Source organism: Vipera berus (genome assembly GCF_964194415.1).
Source record: "Vipera berus genome assembly, chromosome: W".
Classification (NCBI taxonomy): Eukaryota; Metazoa; Chordata; class Lepidosauria; order Squamata; family Viperidae; genus Vipera; species Vipera berus.
This window is the reverse complement of record NC_138210.1, coordinates 59,782,097-59,800,751: the sequence shown is the minus strand read 5'-3', so window position 1 is coordinate 59,800,751 and position 18,655 is coordinate 59,782,097.

Here is an 18,655-nt window from a genome sequence, read left to right as displayed (position 1 = left end):
TCACTGGACAATTTAACATTCTAAATCAGTGTTGGCAAACATTTTTGGCTGAGAATATCAAAAATTCAGAAAATGCCTACCTTGATTCTGCTGGCTTGTCACCCCTCTTCCTCAAACAAAAGAAAAAAATCTATTTCTGTCTCCCCCCCCAATATCTAAGCCACACTGAAGAGCAGCACTCAGCAGAAGAATTGAGGCTGGGCTAAACTCAAAGCCCAGACCCTGACTTCATCTCTAATGTCATAACGGCCATTCAAAACAGCCAACTTGTGTGATTATCCCCATTCCCCAGCAGTCCCCAGAATCTACTGCATGCTGCTTATCTTCAGTCAGTATTATGTTAACAGGCCCTAGTGGCCTATCCAAAGCTGCTTCGTTCTTGAAGTGGGTTCAGAGAATGCTATTCTTTGGTCTCTAAAATCTCTAAAAACTGTGTAAAAGTGTTCCCCATTCTCATGTAACTTTCAGATGCTGAAGAGGACACACAAAATTACATTGCTGCCTTCCCAGCCTCCAAAAATCACACAAAAGCATGCCCCATTCTCAAACCACTTTCAGAGGCTATGTGAGAAAACAGTTCTCTTGTAGTTCTTCTGGAGAGGCTGTACACCCCATTCTTGTATGGCGTCTGTAGTCTCCAAAAATTACAATGAGAATGGGGTACTCTTGAAAATAGTTGCCAAGTGTTGGTGTACAGTATTCTAAAACAAGAAGCATATAAATCTGAAATAAGGTAAAGCAAAAAAAAATTAGGATAACAATTATAATTTTTTTGCAGTAAAGTAATTAAGAGACTAGTCTTTTAATGCAGATTTCAATGCATGTATAAAAAGTTGTCATGAAACTTTGTAATTCTTTCTTATTTGATATCGTATCATTTATTTATTACTGGTATTTCATTGTTATTATACTTGACTTCATTTTTCAGATAACGTGCTGCCCAGAGTCCTAGGGCAAGGTAAAAGTAGTCTAAGTATGTAAGTCAGTAAGTAAGTAACTACATAAGTAAGTACATAAATAATAAAGCAAAGCATGAGTTCACATATTAGGCTTTTTATAGAAGCAAATTCAGGGAATTGCAAAACAAATAATCATAAAATTGAAGAACTGGAAGGGAACACAACCTTCATCTAGTCTAACCATTGTCTTATAAGTATCTTGACTATAGAAATCATGTGAAAACATATGTTGAGATATTTCAAAACTATTAATTTAGAGTCGATACACATTTTCTTTTGCAATTATGTTTTGTTCTCTCTGTTTTTCTATTTATGCAATCAGTTCTTATTTCCATAGTTCCCAACAGGTTCTTCTCCAAATGAAAGCCCTTTTTACTACCACTTGGTTCCAAGTGAAGAAGTTCATTATATGGGGATTATTCAAATACTTTTGCACTTCAAGTGGACTTGGGTTGGGGTACTTGCAAAATACCTTAGAAAAAAATTTGAGCACCTAATCTTTTCAATGTTTTCTCTTAATGGCATCTGCATTGCCTTCCTGGAACAATTCAAACCAATTTATTTCAACACTTTTTTTGATAATTTGAAATGGCTTGTCGAAACATTTCATCTTCTTGTTAATAGTAAAGCCAAAGCTATCATAATCAGTGATAATTATCTTTTAAATTTAAGATGGCTGTTACGTCTACCTGAAATGGAAATAGTTTCTGTAAAGCCAAAAGGCAAGGTATGGATTGTGGCTTCCCAAGTAGGTCTTGCATCATTCTTTTATCAGAAGAGTTGGGATATCCAAGTTCTCCATGGTGCTCTGACCATTGTAGCTTACTCAAATGAAGTTGCAGGATTCCAACATTTTCTTCAGACAAGAAACTATTTCTCCTCAAAAGAAGATGGTTTTATCAAAAATGTGTGGGAGCAAGCATTTGGTTGTGTTTTTCCAAATCCATCTGAGAATAAGCAAATGGAGGATGTCTGTACAGGGAAGGAGAAGCTGGAGAGCCTTCCTGGGGCTTTTTTTGAAATGAGGATGACCAGTCATAGTTACAGTATATACAATGCAGTGTATGCTGTGGCACATGCTTTAGATGCCATGAGGCTGGCACAACACCATAGTAGAAAGCTAAGTGGTAGAAAACTCAATCTTCAGGATGCTCAGCTATGGCAGGTAACGTGGAAATGGGAGTTGAATAGTATTGATTCTCCAACATCTCACACATGATCGGAAAGAGCAGTGAGAGGTAGATGGAAAGTTTGTAATGACTTGCTGGTTTCTTCCTTATTTCTTTCTCCTTTCATGGAATGATAAATTCAATGTATTTTCTTCATGAACTTCTCAGCTCACTTAAAATCTTTATCTCTTTATGAGAGAAAGTTGGGGTGTATACTTTGTAGTTGGGGTGTATACTTTGCCTATGCCTCCTACATATATGAAAATTATTTCCTGTCGTAAGCTTTACAATAGCTTGCTTACTCAAGTCTCACTTTTGAGTGATAAAAACACCCAGAAGCATTTCAGTCAATATGGATATGTGCCCAAAACAAGGAATACAATGGGAAACTTTTAATCATGTAGGAACTGGAGAAACTAAAAGTTTCTATTTGATTTTTCAAAATTAATGTGCTTCTGAGGACACAAGGCAGCGCCTTTGTCTAGACAAAAAAGATCCATGAATGAAGAGTGAGATTCAAATGACTACAAATTACAGAGCAGCATAAATGGTCCTTCCAGGGGTGCACAACTTTATCTTGATTCATCTATAAGATTTAGATCAGTCCAAGCATGTTTAGAAATCCCTTTCATTATGTATGAAAAAAGAAAAAATGCCTAGTTGAAGATATTTTTATAGAGGTCATTAAATGAAAGCATAAGAAAATAGAATTAGCATGTGCATGAAATTCAAGAACTGAGAATGCATTTAAGACACAAGGTGAACATGTATAAATAGAAATATTTCTTATCTTGATTCTAAATTCACTACCAGAAAGTTCTGATATTCTAGTGCATACATTAGAAATGAGGTATGAAATTGATCTTGCTCATTGTCCTCAAAGGTTTATGCTAGAGAATACAACCAGCCTCCTTTTAAACTCAGTTTCTACCCAGTACACAAGAAAAGGCAGTCAGAAAATAAAATGAGAGCCAATAAAGATAGTGAAAACAGCCTTACACTTAATGGATATTTTGAAGCAGATTGTGCGAAGAATAAGGCCCAAGAAGCAAAATGTATGCAATCACAAGAATTGATTAAGCATGGGGCTCATGCAAATTGTGCATAAAATCTAGAAGCTGTGCACAAAGAAGGCAAGTTAAAGAAAAGAAGGCAGAAGATAACTATTTGAGCCATCCAGTCACTTTTCAGAGTGAAATGGGTGGGATATAAATTTAATAAACAATCAAACAATAAAATGTTTAAATGCTATTTAAAGGCAAAGTGACTGAGAATACATTCATTGAGAGACAGGATGTGAGAAGAGAGAAGCAAGAGGTTGAATTTCATTATTTACAGAATCAAAATACAGCAATAGCCTTCTTTTTAACATTAGAGAAAGATAATGTTGACATTTTGAAAAAATAAGTCCATTTCTTCCCTACATTTTGCATAGTTGTTTAATTTTAAAACTTATGCAAATGATCCAATCTACATTGATCATTTTGTCTGTAATAACAGGAGAGAAGCCTCTTAAAGTCTTGCAAAAATAATACATTATGCTTTCTGGGCCTGTATTGTTTTGAATGATTGAAAGTTAGACTGTAAGTGTAATTTTAGTATAGGACCACAGATAACCATCCTTGAGGGGAACACAAAAACATTAGAGTAGGAACAGTCTTCCACATATATAAAATGTTTCAAATAAAAAAGATTGACATGGTATCACACCGCTGTATATATTAACCATGCTTTGTTTTTGTATATTTATTTCATATTCAGCTTCACTTCTTTTTGCAAAGAGTTTCATTTAACAACAGTGTTGGAAATGAAATTTCCTTTGACAAGAATAGAGAACTGATTACAGGATTGGAGATTGAGAACTGGATCACATTCCCCAACCAGTCCTTCCATCGAGTGAAAGTTGGGAAGCTGGATCCTTGGGCTGCTGAAGACCAAATGTTCACCATTTATGAGGAAACAATCACCTGGGCCAGCACTTTCAACCAAGTAGGTTCTGAATGTAATTGATTTTGTTTAAATGATCAGGGTGATATCCAAAGAATAACTCAATATCATTTAACATAGAAAGATTATGAAAAACCTGGGAATAATTGTAAGCAAGGTAAGATTTCAAAATTTCTGAAAAGCAGGGATATCTATTACATAAATTAGTATTGGTTTTCAAAGTATATGTTGCTGTCAAGCTTAAAAAAACAGGGAAGACATTATAGTAAAGGATGAGGGCCAGTTTGGTGTAGTAGCTAAACCACAAGGCTAGAGTCCTTTGTTAGGCACACCCAACTAAGTGATTTTGAACCAGTCAATTTCTCTCATCCCTAAGAAGAAGGCAATGTACAAAGCATTCCAAATATATTGCCAAGAAAATTTCATATACTAGTCTAGACAGTTGTTAGGAGTTAAGAGTGACTAGACTGTACTACTACAGTACACACTTTATTTCAGAGTAATTAGACTTTAGACTTTAGTAAGGTATTTGATAAAGTAGACCACAGCCTACTTTTTGGTAAGACAAAAACATGTGAAATATCACCAAATGGATTTGTAACTGATTGACCAACAGCACTCCACAAATAGTTCTTAATAGAATTATATCTACATGGAGGGAAGCATACAGTGGGGTGCCCCAGAGTTCTTTCTTTGACCCAGTATTCTTTGACATCTTCAAAAATGATTTAGATGAGGGGATAGAAGGGGAACTTGGATGACATCAAGCTGGAGGGAATTGCCAACACTTTAGAAGATAGACTCAAGATCTAGAAGGATCTTGACAGACCTGAACACTTGACCCTATCCAACAAAATAGCAATAGCAATAACTTATATATCACTTTATAGTGCTTTGACAGCACTCTCTATGCTGTTTATAGAGTCAGCATATTACACTCAACAATCTGGATTCTCATTTTACCAACCTTGGAAGGATGGAAAGCTGGGTCAACCTTAAGCCGGTCAGGATCAAATGTCTGGCAGTGGGAAGAGTTAACCTGCAATACTGCATTCTAATCACTGCACCACTATCGTCTATAAATGCAATTCATTGGTGGGAAAAGTAAGGTTGTACACTTAAATAAGAAAAACCAAACGCACAAGATGGTATCTGGTTCAACAACAGTAACTGAGAGAGAACTAGATGTCACCTACTTAAGTATGAGTCAGCAGTGTTCTGCAGCTGCCAGAAAAGCTAATGTACTCCTAGGCTGCATCAAAAGAGGGATGCTATAGAGATTACATGGAGTGTTAGTATCGCTTTGTATTACACTGTTAAGACCACACTTAGAATATGTATCCAGTTTTGATTATCATGATACAAAAAAAGTGTTGAGACTTTAGAACAGGCATGTCAAACTCGCGACATCACGTGACGTCGTGCGACATATCAGAACTTTTTCCCATTGCCAAAAATGGGATGTGGATTGTCTTGAGGGACGACAGGAGACAGTAGGCATGGTCCAAAACAATTCGTTTATTGGGCAGAGGTCCCGGGCCGGCACCGCCGGGAATCCCCCGTATTTATAGTAAACAGGAACATCAACAACATTGTCTAGAACCAATAAACAGGCGGGGTTCTCCCGCCTAACAAGAACGTCCAATAAGGAGGAGACCGGCTAAAGGTAGGCGCGGCTGACAGCGGCTTGTTGCCGGGGCCAGCTGGCAGCTTTGACAGCTCCGGCTGGACTGCGCATGCGCGGTCGGCTTTAGTTTGACAGCTGTCAGTGTACTGCGCATGCGCGGCAGTTTGACAGCTGTCAGAGTCGGCCGGTTTGACAGCTGTCAGTGTACTGCGCATGCGCGGCAGTTTGACAGCTGTCAGAATCGGCTGCTTGCTGCGTCTGTGGGGGGGCAATGCCGCGGCAGCCTTTTGACGGCTGTCAACGGCTGCCGGGGATTCCTTATAGTTGTGAGGGGAGTGAGTGTGTGTTTTTGCTGAGTATATAACACCCCTTCCCCCCTTGCCCCTAGAAGTTCAGCTTGGGTCAGCTCCGCTGTTTCTGCTGCCGGCCCATTCATAGTCCGCCAAGTACGAAGGGGCTTTCCGCAGTCTGGTGGAGCGGCGAAGGCTTGGGCTGGGCTGGCTTGTGCTGGGCTGGTCTTCCCTTTCCTCGGCGGGGGAAGTTTCGGGGCTTGGAGGTTGGGGGCTGTCGGCGATGTCAGGGACGTGCGGTGCTGGGCTAGGTGGCATTGGTGGCGCCGCTGGGGGAATTAGCGTGCCCGGTTGAGCTCGGGAACTGCGGTCCTGTGGCACCCGCGATCTCAATTGGTCGGCGTGTCGCCTGATGAGCCTTCCGTCTCCTAAGTCGATGAGGTAGGAGACTGGGCCAGTCTGGTTGGAGATCACGCCTTGTAGCCACTTGTCGCCGGCCCCGAAGTTCTTTGCCCAGATGGGCTGGCCGGGAGGGAAGATTTTGACGGTTGGTGCGTGGATTGGTTCAGCGGCTGCCCTGTCGGGGTGCAAACGGTCCAGTTTGGTGACCAGGCGGCGCCCCCAACGGAGCTCAGCCGGAGACTTGCCGGTGGTGGAGCAAGGCGTGGAGTGTTGGGCCAGGAGGTATTTCGCCAGTCTGCAGTGCCAGTCGCCGGAGATGATTTTCTTTAGGGCTTCTTTAGTCGCCTTCACCATGGCCTCTGCGAGACCGTTCGTGGAGGGGTGAAAAGGCGCGGAGGTGGCGTGCCTAATCAAGTTGGCCCTGGTGAAAATCTGGAAGTCATGAGAGGTAAATTGGGGGCCGTTGTCGGATACGATGACATCAGGCAACCCGTGGGTGGCAAATACCCTCCTCAAACCCCTGATTGTGGCTGCTGAGGTTGTGCTGGCAACCGGAATGACCTCGAGCCATTTGGAAAAACTGTCCACAATTATAAGAAAATTTTGCCCTTGGAAGGGGCCGGCGTAATCAATATGAACTCTGGACCAGGGGTTCTTAGTCACCTCCCACTTATGGACAGGGGCGTGTGGGAGGGGTGGCCTGGTCTGCTGGCACATGTTGCAGGTGGCTACAAAGTTTCCGATGTCTGCATCGAGCCCCGGCCACCATAAGTAGCTGCGGGCGAGGGATTTCATTTTGACCACACCGGGGTGGCTGTCGTGGAGGGAGGTTAGAGCTTGTTGTCTGTGCGGGGTGGGTATGATGACACGGCTGCCCCAGAGGATGCAGCCGAGGTGGGCTGAAAGTTCATGGCGCCTTAGGAAATAAGGCTGAAATTCTGGACCCGGGGAGGTGGATTGCCAGCCGGTTAAGACCCAGGTTAGAACCCTCCCCAGGAGTTTGTCTTTGCTGGTTGCAGCCGCAATTTCTTTTGCGGATACGGGGCGGTCCGGCAGTTCCTGGATAGCCAGGATTTGACCGGCGGGCGCGGGGTCTGGGTCGAAGTTGGGCAGAGGCAGTCTGCTAAGGCCATCTGCATGACCCATTTCCTTGCCTGGTTTGTGTTCGATTTTAAAGGAGTATGCTGCTAGAAATGTGGTCCAGCGAAGCATTCTGGGGGATAAAATTTGCGGGGTCAATTTGTCCCAGGTGAAGAGCCCTAGCAGGGGTTTGTGGTCGGTAAAGATTGTGAAATGCCGACCATATAAATAATCGTGAAATTTCTTCACGCTCGCCACTAATGCTAGGGCCTCCTTGTCAATTTGCGCGTAATTGCGCTCGACTTTGGATAAGGTCCTAGAGTAGTATGCGATGGGGGATTGGGTTCTGTCGCTGTGGAGGTGGCTGAGGACAGCGCCTATGCCATAGGGTGAGGCGTCGCAAGCGACGCAGAGGGGCATTTTCTCTTTGTAATGGGTGACAGTAGATTTGCTTGAAAGGAGTTGTTTCAATTTGTTAAAACTGTCATCGTGGGTTTGTGACCAGAGCCACTGGGCTCCTTTGTCTAGTAGCCTGTGGAGAGGCTCTGCTATGGAAGCTTTGTGGGGAAGGAAGGCATGATAAAAGTTTATGAGACCCAAAAAGGCTTGTAGTTCTGCCTTATTTTTGGGGGGTGGGGCTGCCCTGATGGCTTTGACTTTAGAATCCGGGGGGTGGATTCCGTTGGCGTCAATTTTGTAACCTAAAAATTCAGTAGAAGGGACCCCTATGGAGCACTTTTCTTTTTTTAGTTTGAGGCCGGCGGTGCGGAATCTTTGAAGCACCTCTCGCAGCCTGTCAGCCAGTATTTCCTCGGATTCCCCCGCGATGAGCACGTCATCGAAGTAAGGGCAGACCCCGGGGATTCCCTTTAGGGTTCGCTCCATGGTTTCCTGGAATATTCCAGGTGCCACTGCGATTCCGAACTGCAGGCGGTTCACCCTGAACGCTCCGCGGTGGGTGACTATGGTTTGGGCATTGGCCGTTTGCTCTGAGACTGGCAGCTGCAAAAATGCATGTGCTAAATCTAGTTTGGCGAAAATAGTGCCTGCCTGAATAGAGGAGAGCACATCCCTGACAGCTGGGACTGGGTAGGCGTGGGGGTTTAAAGCACGATTAAGGGTGGCTTTATAGTCCGCGCAGAGGCGGACCTCCCCATTAGGCTTGACAGGGGTGACTATGGGGGTTTCCCAAGTGCCCCCTTCTGTAGGTTCTATGACTCCCAGCGCAATTAGTCTGTTGAGCTCCGCTTCTATCTTAGATTTGAGAGCGAAAGGGACTCTTCTTGCCTTGATCCTGATAGGCAGGACCTCTGGGTTTAGTTTTAGGTCAATGGGGGGGGCATTGAATTTCCCAAGCGACCCGTCAAAAACGTCTGCGTATTGTTGGCAGACGGCTTGTAATTGGTGAGGCTGAGAGTGGTTCACGCCCATAATTTTTATTCCCAGGGGTTCGAACCAGTCAAGGCCAATAAGGCTGGCTCGTTTACCTGCTGTGATTTGGGCTGTTAGGTCTCCCTGGAATTGCTGGTAGTTAATAGAGAGCCTAGTTTCCCCTTTTAATTTAATAGGGGCGCCCTGGAAATCGGCTAGAAGAATTTTCGAGGGGGTAATAGGGAACCGGCGTCTGCACTGACGCGCGATTCCTTGTAGAGTGTCCCAGGAAAGAATGGAGACTGAGGACCCAGAGTCCACCTCCATCTCGCAAGGGATTCCCTGTATCCGGACCTGAATTTTAATTTTGGGGCGGATATAGCTGGTGGTTAAGGGCCCCTGGTCCGTGCTAGTGGTCATGACAGATGACCATAGGGTCTTCCCTGGCAATTTGGGGGAGGGCATATTACCTTCCGGGGCGGCCTCCAGGTCGTGAAGGGTCTCGCGGCCGGTGCTGCGGCAGGCGGAGCGAATGTGGCCGGTTTTGCCGCAGCCGTGGCACTTGGCATTGCGAAATTTGCATGATGCCCTGGCATGTTTGCCCCCGCAACTGGCGCACTTGGAGCGGTTGGTGGTGTCCCTTGAGCCTCCGGCCGGCCGATCTGGTCTTTTGTCACCCTCACGGTGAGCCTGGGGGTTGGCGGGTCTCGGACGAATGGCGTCCACTTCGGTCTTCTGCTCGGCTGTTCCCGGGTCGGAATTTCTAGGGCAGTCATGGTGGACTGACCCTGTGAAGGGGTTTCCCGCCGGCAGCGCGTCTTCCCGATGGCTATCTTCGTACGCCATGATTTCAATTGTTAACTCGGCCAGGTCCATCGTCGGCTTAGTGACGAGTTTCTTCTGAAGCTTCAGGTTCCTCAGACCGACGATGACCTGGTCCCTTATGCAGTCCTCGAGGTCCGGGAAACGGCAGCGTCGGGCCGCTTGTCGGACCGTTGCTATGAACGATTTGGCCGGCTCGCCTGGTCGTTGGTACTGGCGGGCGAAATTCAGGCGCCAGTACAACTCGGACCGTCTCGGCGAGAAGTGTCGATTGAGGCGGTCGACTAGCTCGGCGTATGGGACAGCGGCCACCGGGACGGGGTCGCAGAGCCCTACGGCGACATCATAGACCGCCGGGCCGCTGAGGCAGAGGAGTGCCGCGGCTTTGAGGCGATCCTCGACGATGTTATTAACGAGGAGGTACCCCTCTACTTGCCCGAGATGTGATTCCCAGCCCTCGGGCTGGGAGACATCGAATTCTCGGACATGCCCAAGATTGGCCATACTGTCTGGTCCGCGGGTCTGCTTAAGGTGATGTACGTGGAGGGCTCTCCCGGACCAGCAAGTGACTTCAGCGGTGTCAGCTGGTGGGACGGCTTCCCTCCTTCACTTGTGGCTTCAGCTAGTGACTTCAGCTAACAAGCAGACCCGGATCCTATCCTCGTCGCCAGGTGGATTGTCTTGAGGGACGACAGGAGACAGTAGGCACGGTCCAAAACAATTCGTTTATTGGGCAGAGGTCCCGGGCCGGCACCGCCGGGAATCCCCCGTATTTATAGTAAACAGGAACATCAACAACATTGTCTAGAACCAATAAACAGGCGGGGTTCTCCCGCCTAACAAGAACGTCCAATAAGGAGGAGACCAGCTAAAGGTAGGCGCGGCTGACAGCGGCTTGTTGCCGGGGCCAGCTGGCAGCTTTGACAGCTCCGGCTGGACTGCGCATGCGCGGTCGGCTTTAGTTTGACAGCTGTCAGTGTACTGCGCATGCGCGGCAGTTTGACAGTTGTCAGAGTCGGCCGGTTTGACAGCTGTCAGTGTACTGCGCATGCGTGGCAGTTTGACAGCTGTCAGAATCGGCCGCTTGCTGCGTCTGTGGGGGGGGAATGCCGCGGCAGCCTTTTGACGGCTGTCAACGGCTGCCGGGGATTCCTTATAGTTGTGAGGGGAGTGAGTGTGTGTTTTTGCTGAGTATATAACAGGATGGGTGTGGTTTTTCCGTGACGCTCCGGCCCATGGGCCGGCAGTTTGACACCCCTGCTTTAGAAAGATTGCATAGAAGAGCAACAAAGATGATTGGGGGGATAAAGCTTACAGTGAACAGAGTGCCTAGTCTAATGAAGAGGAAGACTAGGGGTGACATGATAGCAATTTCCAATATTTGAGGGGCTGACACAGAGAAGACCTATTCTCCAAATCACCTGAGGGTAGGACAAGAAATGGATGGCAGCTTATCAAAGAGAGAATTAAGAATTAAGAAGAAATTAACTAACAGTGAGAACAAATAATCAGTGGAATGGCTTGACTCCAGATGTTGTGGATGCTCAATCACTGGAGATTTTTAAGAAGAGGTTGGACAGCCTTTGTTGGAATGGTATAGTGTCTCCTGTAGGGAGTTGGACTAGAAGACCTCCAAGGAGTCTTCCAACTCTGACATTCTGTGTTCTATATTCTATTCCTCCTTCTGTTATATATTCTAAATGGACAGTATTTAATGCAGGGGTCTTCAAACTTGGCCCTTTTATGACTTGTGGACTTCAACTCCCAGAATTCCTCAGCCAGCGTGCCTGGCTGAGGAATTCTGGGAGTTGAAGTCCACAAGTCATAAAAGGGCCAAGTTTGAAGACCCCTGATTTAATGTTTATTTGTTATGTATATATAGGGGTGTGGGTCTATACATATGTTGTATATAGTATGTTTTAGGTATGCATCATGTACTGTATATGTTTCACTTTGAGAGCAAGCAACTAAATTTCACTTTTGATGTGTGCCATTATGCCCATAGTAAAAAAATGACAATAAAGATTATCTTATCTTATCTTATCTTATCTTATCTTATCTTATCTTATCATCTTATCTTATCTTATCTTATCTTATCTTATCTTATCTTATCTTATCTTATCTTATCTTATCTTATCTTATCTTATCTTATCTTATCTTATCTTATCTTATCTTATCTTATGTATTCTAAAGTCATACACACAAACAGATAAGGTAAAGGATAGCTTGAATGTATACTATATAGTTTCAAGACTCATTACATTTTACTCCTAAATTTATATACCCAGGATAAAAATATATACTAGAAAGCAATTTATATAGAAGAATAAAATATAATAATGCTTTTTCTAAAAAGACTGCCAAAATTAATTGATCTAGATCAGGGGTGTCAAACTGCAGGCCCGCGGGCCGGACGCGTTGTGACAAAACCGTGCCCACCCCATTGCCAGCAATGGGGAAAAAACAAGAACCCGTTACACAACACCGACAATGCTGCTATTATCTCACAAACTCCTGTAGATCTGGGGAGAGTAATTAGGGTAACACTTGACTATTGCAGACAGAACAAGTTGGTCCTTAACTTTGATAAATCGGCTACACAACACTGGTGATGAGGATGGGATGTGCTGCTTCATTGTAAGAGTCTGAAGTCACTAGGGGGTGAGACCAGCACAGAGCCTGGTAGGGAACAGCGTTCCCCCCACCAGTCTGCCTAGCAAGCAATGCTGAAGACCATCCCGCCCTGAAGATCAGTCCCAGGGCCTATGCAGAAGCCAGCAGCACAAGGCAAGGCAGGACACGAGCCGCGAAGACTACAGACCATGGCGAAGGTCGGAAAGCTTGAGGAATTCGATGTGACCCAGAGAGATGGTCGTCCTACATTTCCCATGTGGAGAACTACCTGTGTGAGAATCAAGTCAGCGAAGATGGGTTGAAGGCCATGACCCTCCACTGCATGTGCGGCCAAGCCACCTTTGATATTGCTGAGAATTTGGTCACCCTAGTGCTTCTAGAAACCATCATGTATGCTGACCTCAAGAAGAAACTGTGTGACCATTTTGAGCCTAAGCTATCGGTGATAGCATGGAGGCATGCCTTCGAACAACGCGAACAACAACCTGGCTAGTCGGCAACAGAATTCATTGCAGTGCTACGTCAAGGTTCGCGACTCTGCAATTTCTCCAACCTAGAGGAGTGACTAAGAGACCGCTTAGTCTGTGCACTCAGGAACAGGGAGCTCCAACAAAAACTTTTTGCGAAGGAGACTTTCTCACTTCAAGAGGCCTGAAAGGAAGTTATGGCAGACGAAGCCACCAGAGGGGCTGTGAAGGCATTGCGGCCCTCCAAAAGCATGCCATCTACAGAAACAGTCCACCACGAGGACACCGAACGAGTGGAAGACACCGACTCCGATCACGAAGTCGACAAGATTCAGCAACATCACCAAAGAGGAACAAGGTCAGCTGACAAGGCAGTTCTGTTCCCGAGGTGTTTGGGCTGCAGAGGCCACCATGAACGTGCAGATTGCTATTTCAGGAAAAGCCACGTGCTGGGCATGTGGAAAACCAGGCCACATCGCTCCTGTCTGTTGAGGTTACCAGAGGGACCGCCAGCCAGACAAGATTTTCAGAAGAGGTACCAGGGCCCCAGGGCAACACCGAGTAGGGTTCTGCTCTAGCTGCCAGAACATTTTTTGCACTGGTGCCTACCGACCTCTTAAACAGAAGTTGCGATTGCAAATTGAACTTCAAGGAGTTCCATGTAAAATGGAACTGGACACAGGCTCTGCTGTGTCCATCATCTCCATCGGAACTTTTCGACATGTTTGCAGCCGTAGTAATAGATGGGTCAAGCTACGACCATCTAATATCCTACTGACTGACTTCCAGAATTCCAGAGTGGTGGTCAAGGATTAGGCCACACTTACAGTGAAGTTCAAGGGGTTTTCAGGCCTGCTAGATGTTATTGTGGTAGATGGCCAACGTACAAGCCTCATAGGGCTCAATTGGTTTGCTGCATTGGGCATCCAGGTCACCGGCATTCACCGGACTCAAACAACAGATTTTTCTTCTGTCTGCAAGGAATTCGCAGATGTTTTTGGCCCATGTTTGGGACAGTACAAGGACTCTCCAATAGCTTTTAAACTTAATCCCCAGGTCACGCCAATTTGGATCAAGCCCCACTGTGTGCCGTTTGCATTAAAGCATAAAATTGATGCAGAGCTGGACAAGCTTGTTAGTCAGGGGGTTTTGCAGCCCATAAACAGTGGGGAGTGGGAGACCCCCATTGTAATGCCACTCAAGGCCAATGAAGGAGTACGAATATATACTGACTACAAGTGTACCATTAACCGGGCACTACAGCAGCATGCGTACCCCATCCCAGTTGTCAGCCATATTCTGGTGTCAATGCAAGGAGGCTGGGTGTTTGCTAAATTAGATTTAGTGCAGGCCTACCAACAGCTGCTGGTGGACGAGGCCACGGCAGCCGCCCAAACGATTATTATGCACAGGGGGGCCTTCAAGGTAAAGTGCCTTCAGTTCGGGGTAAGTGTAGCCCCAGAGATTTTTCAGGGCATCATGGAACGCACGCTCAAGGGCATTCCAGGTATCTGCCCCTACTTTGATGATGTATTCATCGCTGGGGAGTCCACAGAAGTTGTCGCTGAGCGGCTTAGAGCCATCCTTCAGCAGTTCTGCACTGTGGGACTTAGATTAAGGAGAGACAAATGTAAGATTAGGGTTCTGTCTACAGAATTCCTTGGGTTTCGAATCGATGCCGAGGGCATCATCCTGCAGTCAAAGCTGACCACAAGCCCTTGCTAGGCTTCTTCACAACGGACAAGCAGACACCTCAAATTCTGTCACCACAAATGTTGAAGTGGTCTATCTTCCTTTTGGCCTATGACCATAAGCTGGCCGACTTCTTGTTATGCCAGCATACAATGCCTTATACAGCTACAGGCAAGAGCCCTGCAGAGCTGCATTGGGGCAAGAGACTAATAACAAAATTGGACAGACTGCACCCCGATAGAGTGGCCTCCGACATGGCACACCCGAAGGCACCTAGGCATTTACAGGTGGGGGACTGGGTTTGGACTTGGAACTATGGGCAAGGGCAGTTGTGGGTGGCTGCAGAAGTTGTTAAAGTGTCAGGACCACTCTCCTACGAGGTGCTCCTGGAATATGGGCAAGTCATTCGCCGACATGTAGATCAGTTGTGCTGGCAACTAATGGAGCAGTCATTGGCTCAGGACTTCCAGGGAGAGCAGACCTGGAGTCCACAACCTCACACTTCAGCCAACAGTATACCGGCCAACTATATAAATAGTTGCGCAGCAGCTCCCTTGTTGCTTCTGTTATGTTCTGACCTTCAATAAAGCCTGTTGCTGTTTTGAACCTTAAATCTCACTCAATGCCTGCAAGAACCGGTTACACAACACCGACAATGCTGCTATTATCTCACAAACTCCTGTAGGACTGAGGAGAGCAATTAGGGTAACATTTGACTATTGCAGACAGAACAAGTTGGTCCTTAACTTTGATAAATCAAAAATTTTAGTTTTTGCAAAAAGACCCAGTCAATACTCCTGGAAAATAGAAGGACATAATTTAGAACAGGTTAGAACATTTAGATACCTTGGGGTGGTTTTCCATTCACAAGGGACATGGAAGGCACACCTGGATCATACATTGCAAGCAGTCAATAGGTCCTCAAATGCAATTAAACATTTCTTTTATACAGGCAGAGGTCAGTTAGTACCTGCTGCCTTAATACTTTTCGAGGCCAAAACACTGGTGCAAATTCTATATGGGGCACAAACAGGAATCCTTGCAAAGAAAAACTTGCTAGAAACCATGCAAACCAAATTCCTGTGAGCCACCTTAGCTGCACCCAAAGGAACTCCAAATGCCCAGTTAAAAATTGAGACAGGCATGCCTCAAATTCAGGTAAGAGCCTGGAAGTTGATCATTCATTGGCTTAAAATGCATTTCTTTCCAGGGGGACTGTCCCCGCTAGTGTCAACTGACAACTTCCCCTCCCCCTGGAAACAGGCAATAGATCACAAGCTGGGCTCTTATGGGCTCTCATCAGTATTCTTAATGTCTCTAGGCTTTGACCAAGCAAAGCAAGTAGTAATCAATAGAATGAAGGACATGGAGTTCCAAGAAGAACTAAATAGGTTGCCTCTCCACAGTAGGGATAGAATCAAACAGGGTGTGTGTAAATTGGCAAGATATCTAAATGATCTGACCTTCCCAAAACAAAGAATAGCTTTCTTCAGAGCCAGATTTAACATTCTCCCTTCAGCCCTCCTCCAGGGCAGGTACTAGAGAACACCAATAGCAGAACGGGTATGTAGTAAAGGAGAAGTCAAAGTTATCTCACATGTTTTATTGTACTGTGAGTTATACCGAGGTCAGCATACATTCTCCTCTTATTAGAGAGATTGCCAGGGAGGGCAGATAATTTTTATGTAGGCTTTCTCTTCCAGGACTCAAACCCTTCTACCATGCATGCAGTGGCAAAATTCTGTGTTGCTGTAATGTCCACGAGAAAAAAATTGGTTACAGAATTATAGTTTCCAACTTGTGCCAATTTTTTGGAGATATCTCTAACAATTTTTGGAACATTATATTTACTCACAAACTTATCGGCTTCCCACTCAAGTAAACTAGGGAGTGACCCTAACATTTTGAGAACATGTATTTTCTTAACAGGGATGTTATTATTTATTATTAATGTAAGTGCTATTTTTTAACAAATTGTAAAGGGTGTCGTCTATTGCTGGTCTATGACCATAATAAAGATATATTTATTCATTAAATATTTCAGCTTTGATAAGTTCCAGTGAAAGAAGTCAATACTTGTACAATTGGTAGAACTGAAAAAATAATTCATAATTTTCACAGAGTAGTTTTCATATTGAGGTTGATGTAAATACCTTAAAATTTGCATTATTTAAATTATTACATTTAGACAATATTGGTCAACCAGGCTTTTTCAACTTTCTTTTACAAATATGGGATTAAATGCTAACATTTTCTTTCTTTTCTTTATTGTACAGACCTCCCCTGTTTCTGTTTGTACAGAGACCTGCTTCCCTGGTTATTTCAAAAGAAAGCAGGAAGGAAAGCCATTTTGCTGCTTTGATTGCCCTCCCTGTCCCAAAGAGAAAATGTCAATCCAGAAGGGTAAGAGATTTTGTGGACCAAGTTGTCTTAAAGTTCCACAATTTAGCCCAGACCGATCCATGAATACAGACATAGAGGAGCTAAGTTACATGCTTTGTCTCTTAACATATTTAGGACATATCATTCTAGGGCATGTTTACTTATTTCCGAATGTATTTAAAACATTTAGATGTGATTTAGACAAAAAAGCATCTAACTCACAATTAGCAGAGTAGACTGAAATAAATAAAGCATTCAATTTCTCTTACATTGGGATTTTGGTATCCTTTTTAAAAAGAATTTTCCTTCTAACATCTACACAATCTATTCCACTTGGTTCAGAAAGCTTCTGAAATTTTTAACATAAGGAGAATAAGGAACACATTTCCTTCTTTTACTTTACAAAGTTTGTATTTATGGATGTAAACAACTATCTATGATAGTTGCTGATTTCATTTTGCCATCTGGAATTCCAGCCTCCAGACAAAGTAACATTTTTTCCTTTATTATGGAACTCCATGTTATCTTATGTTTGCTATTTCTCAAATACAAGCGAAGAAAGTCAAGTAATGTAAGGGCCAATCTTACATCTTACAAAAAAAGTATGTTATGATACTAAGAATAGTATGATTACAGAATAAATGTATATGTGTTTTATGTTTCAATTGTAGACATGGATGACTGTTCAAAATGTTCAGAAGGTCAATATCCAAATAAGGACCAAGATTCCAAAGAAAATATCTTTCTTGTCTTATGAGGAACCAATGGGAATAAGTCTAGCCATTCTGGCACTTTTTTTTCTTTCTGCACACTTGCAGTGCTAGCAACATTTTTGAAGTATCACCATACCCCCATTGTCAAGGCCAATAACCGAAATCTCACCTATGTTCTACTCGTCTCCCTCCTCTTCTGCTTCCCTTGCTCACTGCAGTTCCTTGTTGCACCTGGCAATATAATATGCCTCTTCCGACAAATTAGCTTTGGCATCATCTTCTCAGTGGCTGTGTCTTCTGTTCTGGCAAAAACCATCAATGTGGTTCTGGCTTTCATGGCCACCAAGCCGGGATCCAGGATGAGGAACTGGGTGGGAAGAGGATTAGCCACTTCCATTGTTCTTTCTGGTTCCCTGATTCAAGCAGCCATATGCATTCTGTGGCTCTTCACATTTCCTCCTTTCCCTGACACTGACACCCATTCAGAAATTGAGGAAATCATACTGCAGTGCAATGAAGGCTCAGTTACCATGTTCTACTGTGTCCTGGGCTATATGGGCTTTCTGGCCCTTGCCAGTTTCACAGTAGCATTTTTCTCCAGGAATCTCCCCAGTAATTTCAATGAGGCCAAATGTCTCACATTCAGCATGTTGATCTTCTGCAGTGTGTGGCTCTCCTTTGTTCCATCCTATCTGAGCACCAAAGGCAAGTACATGGTGGCTGTGGAGATTTTCTCCATTTTGGCCTCTAGTGCTGGATTGCTGGCCTGTGTATATTTCCCCAAATGTTATATAATTATTTTTAGGCCAGAGCTAAACAACAGAGAACAATTAATAAAAAGAAAATAATAATACAAAAAAATCCTTTCTTCATTATTTTTCTTTTTAGAATCAGTTCTTTTAAGTCTCTATACTTTAAAGCACTGATTTCGGGAGGGTGGTCAAAATATTTAGGCATGTTTTTAATTTTAATTTTAATTTATTAATATTTCTATACCGCCCTTCTCCCGAAGGACTCAGGGTGGTGTACAGGGCAAGAATAAAACAAGAGTTACAAAAATTAAAAGATAATTAAATACATGCCCATAAAAACAGTTGATA